We start from the raw sequence: 12,062 nt of genomic DNA on the forward strand, positions 1-12,062 counted from the left end.
ATGTTTGGGTGAACTCGCCCCTTCAAAGATGGCCGACATGACGACTTCCCAAATTGAAGCCAATATAATCTGAATCGCCCCCTGGTGGCCGGCCACACTATGTTGTAGGTCGTAAACCCCACCTCCTCCATGTTAGCAGATGGGACATGGGTTAAACTAAATAGTCACATACTCGTACACTTTAAATACGTTTTTCTCAAAGATGTTTTTTGTTGTTTACTCTACAGAAGGAAACTGCTGGAAAATATTGTGTTTAATTATCTTCCATTGGGGGAAATAATGACATAGAATAAATTGTTTTGTTTTTTAAATTTGAAATGTGGACGCGGCCTAGAAGAAGCACGACGGGTCAAACCGTGTAGTGACAAAGTCCAGAGAAGGAAAAGTGTAAATAACAAAACTTAAAGTGGCATTAAAGCTGTAAAAGTATAAAGTTATTAACTCCATCGTATGAAAGTCGGGCACCAACACAGAACCTCGAATGAAACCTTGGACTGGGACACGTGCGTATCGGAGCAGGAAGTCGACGCCCAGCGCGACCACAGCCCCGGTGACTCCTGGTCTGACTCAGCTGCAGACGATGGAGGGATGGAGAACATGAAGGTGGAGGAGAGAGGGAGAAGAGGAAAACGGGCAGACGCACTTCCAAGCACCCACATCTCTTCCTCTCTCCCTTTGTACGCCGTGTGGAATAACATACCTTTTATTCCCCCTCCTCCCTCTCTGTAAAGCGATCAGGGCCCCAGATAGTGACGGCGATTACAAAACCGCAGCAGCAGCCTCCCCACCAAAACAAAGTGTTTTTCGGCTCCTGTTTTTCAGCGCCTGGCGCCACCCGGAGTACGGTAAACAATCAACACGGGCCAACGCGGGGCCGCGCTGAACTCCCCCCCCCCCGACTTGACTCACACATCATCACAGGTACACTGTGTCATTGTGAGCAACCGCTGGTGCTTTCAGAGGCAGAGCGTGCAGGTTCTGAGTGACACAGGTCATACTTCCTGTGAATTCATCCTGTACGCAACACGCTCGCACGTACACCGGCTCTGCCAAGTTTGGTTTCGACCTCACCTGTCTTTTGTGTAAACCCCCTCCTCCAGCTAGCATGTGTGTGCTACCTCTTGTTAAAAGTGTCAAAAAGCCTCTTTTCCACCGGCGCGGCCTCGCTATCTTCACATCTACCGTGGCCAGCTCGCGGCCCCCGGCTTGCGTCGAAGCGGTTCTGTTAAACGGTGGACTCGAAGCAAATTGACTATTACTTCAAAGTGGCCTGTGATTATGTCCCTGAGTGATTAGAGGAGGGAGGGGGGGGGGAGGTGGGGTTGTTAAGAGGGAGCCACTTGAGCATTGCCAGTGAACCCGTGAAGGAATGCCGGCTCGGTGCCGACTGGCGAGGGAAAACGACGCCGGAGACGCACAAATCCCAGAAAGGCAACGGCCGTGCAGCGCGGCTCAGAAAGTCAGGGCGGGGAGGCAGGAAACACAAGTTGAGCGTGCACAGAAGAAGCTGCACGATGAAAGGATCAAATTAAAGATTTTGAGGTAAAAAAGAAATTAGAATATGAGTCACATGCAGAGTTGTGTGAACGTGCACACGTAACGCAGGCTGCACTCAGGGCGGCAGAATCATCAGCTCAGCACATCGGGGGGGGACAAGACCTCCACCAATTGTTACCAGATTGTCCAACTTCTCAGCACCAAACTGTTCTTGTTTGCCGTTTGCTCCCTTCATCTCCACATCAAACAGACAATAGAGACAAGCAGAGAGAAGAGGAGGAGGAGGAGGAGGAGGAAGGAGGGATGAAAGACGAGAGGAGGAGGGGAGGGGGGGTGACAGACAGAGACCCGGAGAGCGAGGCCCACGATCGCCCGTTTTAATGGGAATAATAAGCTTCCATCTCAGGCAATTAAGTCTGCATTTGATATTTATCTCGGCGCAGAGGTCCGCTGTGCCATCTAAAGAAAATGTTTGCGTTTGAAAAACTCCATCACACAAACAAGATAAGGGGAAAGAACACGTATGCGACCGCCTCTCGCATCCAAAACCTGGGCTTTGTTCTCGGGAGGAGAAGTGAGTCGGAGGCAGGTTTTCCTGGACCTGCCGAACGCCCTGGATCCCGCTGCTACCGATACTGTCGCCGGGGTTACCGCCACGGAAACAGTAAAATCCCCAAGATGGGATCAGCCAAGTGATTCATTGCTGCAGAATCTATTGGTTTGACCCGTGCGAGCTTCGCAGGGATGATAACGCTTCATATATTTTCAGACTGAAGCCTCCGAGCGAGGACTCGCTGTGCCGATGCCCTTAAATCTGACCACTTGCACAATAAAACCCAAGACGCAGTTTGGTGATTTGCAAGTGAAAGGACGTCTTGACTTGTGGGTTCAAACGTATCTTGTCCAAATGTGAAGCAGATGTAGAAATAATCATTCAAAACAAAGAGTCCAGACTTTTTCTGTACAGTTAAGAGACATCTTTTTAAAAATCCTCGTCACCCTCTGCAGGCCAATGAGGTTTGAGCTGCTCCGACTAAGTGTGATTGTTTCTCTTGAATAATTCTCAAGGCCTGAAGACGTGAAACGATTCAGGATCTGACAGAAACAGGAAAGATCAGGTTGGAACCAGGGAATTAAAAAGCTGTTGAATCTGAGAACAAGGTTCACTTTGGGCCCAGTTTCCACCTCGTCCTCTCACCTACTAACGACTGTGTGATAATAATAATGAGGACAGTTTGGATAGAAATTGTCCTATAAATAGAATGATACCTCTCATGAAACCACATTTAAATCCACTTGATCCATGTTTTTATTTGAAACTTCACCAAATCTCACCCACTCATAGATTTTTCAGTCCCTAAACTATGCCTGAACTTTTCCAGAATTGCCCAGATGATGGATCCTCTGTTCTTAGGCATCGACCCGTCTGATCCCTGTGACACTAACGTCTCGTCCTCGTACGGTCGAGCTACACAACCACACATGTGATCCTCTAATTGCTGAATAAGCAGAACGAGTGTGTGTCAGATAAGTGGGATAATGTTTTTTCTTTATCTGTGCAGACGCCAAGACGAGTCCGTGCTCGTGTTTTCATTCCCGTCAGTCGTTCTTCATACATCACAGCCTCTGCATCAGCGGGTCACATCTCCGGCTTTGTGTTCGCTCGGGTCGTGAACTGTACCTGCGCCGTGTCACAGGTTCAAACCCTGGATCCTGAAATACAGCATTGCACACATACACTTCCCATAGAGCAGGAGCTCGCGTCTGCACACGTTGACTCGTACATACTGTACATTTAATCATCAGGTCAAATCACAGAAGTTCTCTCAACCTGAAACGATTTATTGATCATTAAAAACGATAAAGTGGCAAATCTGATGAGTAAAAAAACTTTTTCTGGGACAAATCAGAAAATTATAGACGAATCAATAAAGAAAATAATTGTTAGTTGCAGCACAAAATGTCTCCTTGGTTTTATAATGTTAGAAAAAAATGTTTAAAACTTTATTAAAACTATTTGCTGCATGTTTCATTGAAATATTCTAAAATGGCTCCAACATTTAATCCAAACAGAAATATTCAAATACTCAAATCTTTAGAATCTAAAATTTAAAATAGCTTATTTGTATTTTTTAAAGCCCTTAACTTTCTTTCCTGGAGCAGATCTTGTGGTAAAGATTTTATATTTTTACGTCTCTAAATATAAATCTCTGGACATATCTCAGATGCTCTGTGTCGTACTGTAGGAAACAGGAAGCTGCTGCTCCGAGCTGCTCGGGCCTCTGCAGCGTCCCTGAGTGGGAGGAGGTGTCGTGTGTTCCTGAAGTGGACGAGCCGAGGGCGTCTCTGATTGTTTTCCTACAGGTCAGGACACGGGGGCCAAACCAACACACCGAGGCCCCTCTGATGCCGAGAGCCAACGCCACCGCGGGGTCGCGACCCCGGCCAGAGTGTCTCGGAGGTCACGGGGTCGGGTCGATCGGAGGGTAACGTTATCCGAAGCATCGGAGTTTATTTGTTTAATTTTCCGTGTCTGCCTCTGATCAAGATGACGGCGGATTACGAGGAGAGGAGGAGGGCGAGCGAGGCCCCGGAGAAGAGCGAGGGAGAGGGAGAGAGAGAGAGAGAGCCGACTGCTTCAAATTAGACTGGAAAAATAATCCTGCGTTACCTCAACTAAACACCGTACTTTAAACTTATTGTCAAAAGTCAAATAAGCTTTACAAACCACAAAAACACTCCGGAGCGGTGCAGCCGGAGCGAGGCCGAGATTCACATGAAGGTCACTGCGAGTGTCAGGAGAGTTTCCCTCCTCTCGGTCTGTTGGACCACTTACACACGGCGAGCGCCAGACAAGTGTCCGATTCATGGATCTGATCTCACAGGGAAAAGCTCATTGACGGAGAAACCGTGCTGCTTCACACAGAATGTCCAACTTTTCAAAAAAACTTTTAAATACTTTGTGTTTGTCCCTGCAGCTGGTTTAGTCATTTATCAGACTGAAAACATGTATTTCACATTTAATATCCGGTGACTTTACGTTATTCTCTTTGTGCTCGTGCAGATTCGTAGAGTTACTCTTTACAGAACAGTGTTACATCACTATAAGGAAATATCATGGTTTATGTAATTTAATGTTGCTGCATCCGATCTTTATATTCTTTAAAACTAAATATTTACACAAATACAAACTGGTTCCCTCACATCTGATTTGTCAGATTCACTTCGTACCTGTTGAAGTGAGCTACAGTAAAACACGTGACTTCTCCAACCTGCTGCTTCAGGACAAAACCTCAGGTTGACTTTTCAACCCCTCAACGCCGAGGCCAACGCAACAATACGCTTAATTTGCCGTGTGAGTACCTGAGGTAGGTGGATGTGTGTGTGTTTGTTCCTGTGTGTGTGTGAGTGTGTGTGTGTGGAGCCCAAACAGTGCGGCGCCAGCAGTCTGCCCTTCCCTTGAGAACGTAACGGCTGAGTGCAATCGGAAAAGAGCCAGGCGGGAGGGGGAGGGGGAGGGGAGGGGGAGGGAGCTGCTGAACACGGTGGAAGGCAGCAGGTAACACGCTCTCAGGTGAGGCCGCCGGCGCAGCTTCGTCCTCGCCAACGTGGCGAGGACGAAGCTGACAGGGCCGCATGGCATCATGGGACGGCAGATAAACAGCAGGACACTCTTCAGGACGTGTTCAGCATCATTTCATCAGTTCTCTCAAGGCTTCATATATCGATAATAATCACGTTAATGTTTTTATGATGAAGTTTATTGTTTAGTAAGCCTCCAGAAATCCACCTGGGTCAGGAACTTTTTGCACTTTTGTCGATTCTATGTCATCCCTACGTTACTTTTTCCATTTTGCACGTTTACATTCTTACAATTTTAATTATCATTACTATTTTATAGTGGTTTTAATGGTATTTTTTACTTTTTGACCTCCCCTCCACCTTCCAAACAATGTTGAGCAACAGTAATAAATCTATTTCTAATCTATTCACTTCTTATTCTGATTTCCATATGTGATTTAAACCCATTGTAGAGAGAGTTAGGGGGTTAAGCAGAGACATGATGGGACCTGAAATGAAATGAAATAGAGATAACAAACAAAATGACTGTCTAAATTGTCGTGTTGGTCTCAAACTGTTTAGTGAAACCAGTCTGGACACAGTGGGGAAATGTCACAGTGACTCAGATGAATAACACTTAACCACAGTTACTCATGTAAAGATCATTCTCCCAAATAAAACAGGGACTTCCTGTCGTTTCCCTCCTGCAGCACAAACAAGAGAACGTCCGTCAGTTCAGAAATTAATTCACCCCCCCATCTCCACTCTTCTACTTTTAAATAAAACTCCTCGGCACCGAGTGATAATCCTCCGGTGCAGCACCGACGCAGACGTGCCGTCTAAATCCTCACTTTAAATCTGCAGGGGAGGGAAATGGACGTATGTGAAAATAGGGGGTGAACTCCAGAGCCCCTTGTGCTTACTCCGTCAGAAACACATTTCTGCTGCGCTCGGCACAATCCTGGTGCCAAAACAGTTTTACCCACAGTCCTCCTGGCCTCCCCTGACCAGGTCCATTCATTTTTAAAAATCTGACTCTCTCTCTTTTTTAATGTCGTGTTTGAAAAACAAAAGACGCGTAACTGTGGAGGAGGAGGAGGAGGAGAAGGAGGAGGAGGAGGAGGAGGAGGAGGAGGGAAAATGTAGTAGGAAGCCAAAAACCACTGAAACTCAATCTGGTTACGGCCGCTCTTTGTTTTCACTGCCTCTCTTTATGCACTAACTAGTTGGACAAACAGAGAAACCTCGCAGTGAAAATATTTTCTCCCGATCGCATATACTTTACATAAAAGGCCCCAAAACACGGACGACTCCTCCGGCCTCCTCCTCCCCGGGGGGCGAGCTGAGTTTCATCCCGTACAGAACGAGGTCTTCAGACGAGTCAGAGGTCGAAGCTTCGCCCGGCGGTACCGTCCTCTCCAGTTCGATGGAGGAGTCAGACGCCGCGGATCCAAACGACCCTAATGAAAACAAAGGCCGCGCTGTTCAGACGGCTCTAATCCTCCTGACAGCCTTCCAGCCAGTCCCACTTAAGGTTATTAAGGGCTATAAATATGTTGGTTACCAGGGCTAGAATGTCAACGCAGTTTGCCCTCGTTAAGACACATAATTACCTCATTTACATCTCGTTTCCTCCCCAAAATCGGAAGCCATTATGCGCCCCCGCACTCTCCCCCCTCCTCCTCCTCCTCCTCCTCCTCCTCCTCTGACGACGATTAGAGCCGTCGTCCAATCGGCTTCCGAGCTGCGCGTCGGGAAGGGAAAGGCTCCCATGAGTCGGGCTGGGACGGGAGGCTCGGGCGCTCTGGCCCGAAAGCGCCAGGGAAGAGGCTCATGGGAGCTGAGATGCTCCGGCAGGAAGTGCAGGCGAAGGGTACTTTCTGGGCAGAGCGTCCCCGCGGAGCCTCGACAGGCTGCAGAGGAGTAATCAGCACAGGTCACGCTTTGTGTTAACTGCACAAGGAGCCGTGACACTGACACGCAACACACTTCGTTGTGTGTTTTCCTGAGTTTCAGTGCGTCAGTGATTAGTTTGAATTAATCAGAAAACATCACTTTCCTCAAACTGTCCTTTGCTGCAGCTCCTCTTTTCAGCCTCTGTCCCAAACACTTGGTTTTAGCTTTAGCTTTAAGGCTGATCGCCCCCTGGTGGCTGACTATATAGGCCAATATAAACCCCTCCTCCTCCATGTTAGCAGATGGGACATGTTTCTTAAAAGATGGTTTCTTTCTTTTTAGGTCGTTCTTACCACGTTGATGTTTGTTCAAGTGTTCGTGTTTCATTTTAAGTTATTTGATGATTTAACAACAGGATGATTGACAGCTGAGCTCGTCGTCCATCTTCATTTAAAGTCATCGACTCAGACAGAAGTACATGAAAGTTGGTGCGGATCAAATATCGGCAGGAAAGGCATCTTGGGAAAATGTACGTCACCACATCACAGGTCAAACTTTGGATGCTCCTCCGTCTTTGCTGTCGTTGGAGCATCTCTTCAGTTTTCCTCTCCCGGCAGCCGACGTTAGGAAGGAACGTTGGTGTAAAAGACACCGAGCCTCAGCGCAAAATATGAGCCGCTGTCAGATTGAAACCACATCAGGGTGAACATCAGTCGTTATGACCCAGCAGTCACCCTGAGGCCTGAGCACACACACAGACACACACAGACACACACACACAACCCTTCATATTTAAAGCCTCCACAGACAAAACAGCGGCATGTGGAGCGTGCAGTGAGAACTATGTGTGTCCGAGGACAGAATAATCTGCGGCAGCGATCGGAGAGACTTCATTCCTCACATCGCTGACAGGTTCCAGCCTCTGTCTGGTCGCATCAGCCGGCAACATCAACAACAACGAGAACAACAACGACGACGGCAGCGACGCTAGAAAAGAAGCTGCTTCCCTCCACCTTCTTATCCCTCGCTCAAAGCTTTCCTCCCCTCTTCTTTACTCCTTCATTCTCCCTCCTACAAACTATCTCCACCAGCTTACCGTTATATGGTGGGAGTCTAGTATATTATGTGTGTGTCTGTGTGTGTGTGTGTGTTATAACAGTATTACCGCAGTTGTGTATGAAAACAGCAGATAAGAGAGCAGGATGATGAAATGCGAAGCAACAACACATGACCCAGCTTAAAGATCTCTGATAAAAACAAACACGCTATGTACTGTATCTACACACACACACACAGTCGCACACATTCATGCACACAATGCCACAAAAGCACACGCGTCTGAATACACGTGTACACACCACAAGGTATACACACGTTTCCACAGATAAATACACACAAGCTACGAGGCAAACGTTACACACATTCACCGCGGACAGAAAAGCAAATGTACCGGCGTATTTGTGACCGTGTGCGGATGTGGATGTGTGTATATGCAAAGTGGGCGTCCGTCCGTGTGTGTGTGTGTGTGTGTGTGTGTGTGTGTGTGTGTGTGTGTGTGTGTGTTCAGTAATGACACACGGAGGCCAGTTCAGCATTGTAAATGAAAAATACGTGATAACATCGCGGAGACGGGCCGAGTGACTTGGTGGTTATATGTTGGGTGGAGGGGATTCGGAGGGGGAGGCGGTTCAGGTGGGGGGATGGTGGATGGTGGATGGTGGCTGAAATGGGGTGGGGGTCACAAGGACGCATGAAGGTGTACAATTCTTGTATCATTTTATTTTACTGCTGCAAACGGCTTCAAGTCTGCAGCTGAAAATCCAGCGTTCACAGTTTTCTTTACAGCACGAGAGGAGGAACAGAAGGTTTTGTGTATTTTTTATTATTATTGTGGACGTTTCATTTTAATCATTCAACTTACAGATTTACGTGTGATTTGAAGATTTAGAAATGATTCAGTCGTGTTCACTCTGAGAATGATGGTCAAAATGTGCAGGAGGTTCAACCAGCAGCAACATTTAGAATCTCGGTACGACGCTGGATTCATAACTGATTCAAAAACACATCATGACGTGAAACACAGGCTCAAATATGTAGTTTTTATAGTTTTAATAGTTTAAACTGGCTCTGGATTTACATTCAACACACAAATAGCAGCAGCATTAGAGAAAGATGGTCCTGATATTAATCTTTGCAGCTGTAGCAAAGGTTATGTTACGTTCAAGTCAATTAACCTGAAATGCATTATTTTACTTAATGAATGAATAATTATTAATACCTTTGAATAATGAAAAAAGATTTTCTGCATATTTTTCCTTGTTGCTTTGTCTTAAATACGAAATATGGGTTTTGACGGCAGCGGAAGTTTTACTTTTAAGAACGAGTCAGTTTTCTGGGATTCAGGTGATACAGGACTTCTGCTCCTGGGACAGAAAATGTCTTCACACACACACACACACACACACACACACACACACACAGACACACACAGACTCAGCCCTTTGGTCTGATAGCAGCACTTTGGGGGGGGAAAGGGGAAGTTGAGGGACAGATATGTTTTTTCCGGATGGACAGGTATGGTTTTGGCCACGCTCCGCTGCTCCGGGACACGTCGGTGATTGGCATGGAGGCCGGGTCGCCTCCTCCACTGACAGATTATTCATATCACCTAGTTAGGTTTCATGAAGCAATTATACGTCTTCACACTCCGCCAACTTCGGGAATGGCAGACTATAGAAACACACACTATACGGCCCCTGATGGTGGGAAATGGCTGTCGGTGAAGAAGAGGAGGGTGGATTCACTTCTATCGGGGCAGGGAAGTCAAAGCGTGATTGGGATTTTCGTTATTTTTAAAACATTAGTGATTCAAACTAGAGACAAAAGTATATTTTATTTGCTGCTTGAACAACTGGTGTCTGTCAGGTCTTATACGTGAGGGGTGGTGAAGTTTACATCTTCGGCTTCTTGGGAGTTAATTGGAGAAGATTCGGGTCAGTTAGCGACGGGTGATGGGAAGTGAAACGCTGTCGGCCGAAAATGACACAAAACTTTATTCCTTACACACAAATAGTTGTAGAAAACCAAGATGGAGAAAACTCTCTTAGCTACAGTTAAAAATAATGTTTACAAACTATAACCAAAAGTCTGAACTCGCTAAAAAAGCACCGTCACGACTTGAGGAAATAAAATCATCAACACAAAGTCCGTTCAGAAGCTGATCTGTAAATTATGACAGAATCCAAATCTGCCAGTCGTTCAATTTTCGGTCCCTGTCCCATCCATTAATATGGAGAAGGCAGGATTTGCGACCAATACTGCAGCCAACCACCAGGTGGTGATAGAGACGCTGTGTTAATTCATTCCAGGTTCTCTCAGCTGTTTAATCTGAAGCACAACTTAATAAACTAATATTATAATCTACACACTTACAATCACCAATTTGGGAATTCCCAAAGTTCAATAATCATCAAAGTATATCTGGTTTATTTTATCTGCGCAGAACAAAGCGTAGATCTGCTTGTTTCTTAACCAGGATCCATAACAGGCTTTAACCAGAAACTGGGATATATAAACATAACCCAAAACTAAACGAACCTCGATAGATATTCACAGATGATACTGTGAAACTCTCACTCCCCATAAATGCACTTTTAACCCTGAGAGTCACAACTTGTCTTCGTGTGTCAGTGTTCGACAGAATCAGGCTTTGATTGCTCAACCACTACAGCAGAAACTCAGTGTAGCCTGACGGCCTCTGAAAACACACACACACACAAGCTGCTGAAAGATGAGGCTCCACCTGCAGAGCTGGCACGTACGCACAACACACACACACACACACACACACACAGATAAAAATAAACTTAACCTGAAAAATACACTCTTCCTGCACATCTGACACATTTGCAACCTGTGAGTGACATGGGAAAAATGACAGGGAGCCGGTTTTGTTTTTGGAAACACACCTGCATGAATACTGGCAGGTTACACACACACACTCACACACACACACACACACAGAGACACACACTAAATTGTCCGCAGCCTCAGTTCTCACACCATCAGCTATGACCTGGTTCGCTTTAAGCCGCTGTTTGAGCCTGGCCCTTAGTTGAGGTTGGCTGCTCAGACAGGGCAATAGTTTGCACTCACACACACACACACACACACACTGGCCACTGTGGCTAATTGAATGGCCGGGGCAGGAGGTCCAGGTCTTTATGCTCATGGAGAGGGGCCATGAATATCTCTGTTTCATTTGGACTTCACACACGGTGGGAACAGGTGAGCGAGTGTGGGAACCGACGGCGACAGGCTCTGAATATTTACCTTATTAGAACGTCTGAGGGGCCGGAGCGTGCACACGTGTGCTCGAGGAAATGAGACGACTCATTTGGTTTGATTCTATAATTGGCTCAGTTTTCCAGAAATGAGGAAAAGATTTCTCTTCTTCACCTTAACGCTGAGGAAGGAGGAAACGTTCTCCCTCCTTAATGCTGAGGAAGGAGGAAACGTTCTCCCTCCTTAACGCTGAGGAAGGAGGAAACGTTCTCCCTCCTTAACGCTGAGGAAGGAGGAAACGTTCTCCCTCTGCTCCGAGCCACTGAATCATCAAACTCTGTTTAATGCAGCTGCCGTTTTAAATGTTGTATAGTGTTCAAATATTTATTTTACTGGAGAAAAACGATTTTACCCATTTATATACATATATATAGCATTTTATACTCATTATGTTTGTATACCATATCTGTTTGTATACGTATAAACAGTCTAATCTACATTTATATATATTTCATGTACATATTTTGTGTTTTATTCTCTCGTCTACTTCATTCTGGCTGACTGCTGCTGTGACAATGATCAATAAAGTTTTATCTTATCTTATCTTTAAGATAAGGCTTTATTTTCCACCGTCTGTGACAATACGTAGAAAGAAAGTGAAAATGTCAGATTTAATGGGTTTTTTCATCGTCCGGCCTCGAGGCGATTCCACAGCTTCAGAACTGTTCCTGTGCCGGTTCAACCCGAGTATCAGCTCCTGTTCTGTAAACATCTGGGCTGCTAATCGTTCTCCTGCGTGTGTGTGTGTTTTGTGTAACGCTTCA

The sequence above is a fragment of the Hippoglossus stenolepis genome, chromosome 22, assembly GCF_022539355.2.
Source record: "Hippoglossus stenolepis isolate QCI-W04-F060 chromosome 22, HSTE1.2, whole genome shotgun sequence".
Classification (NCBI taxonomy): domain Eukaryota; kingdom Metazoa; phylum Chordata; class Actinopteri; order Pleuronectiformes; family Pleuronectidae; genus Hippoglossus; species Hippoglossus stenolepis.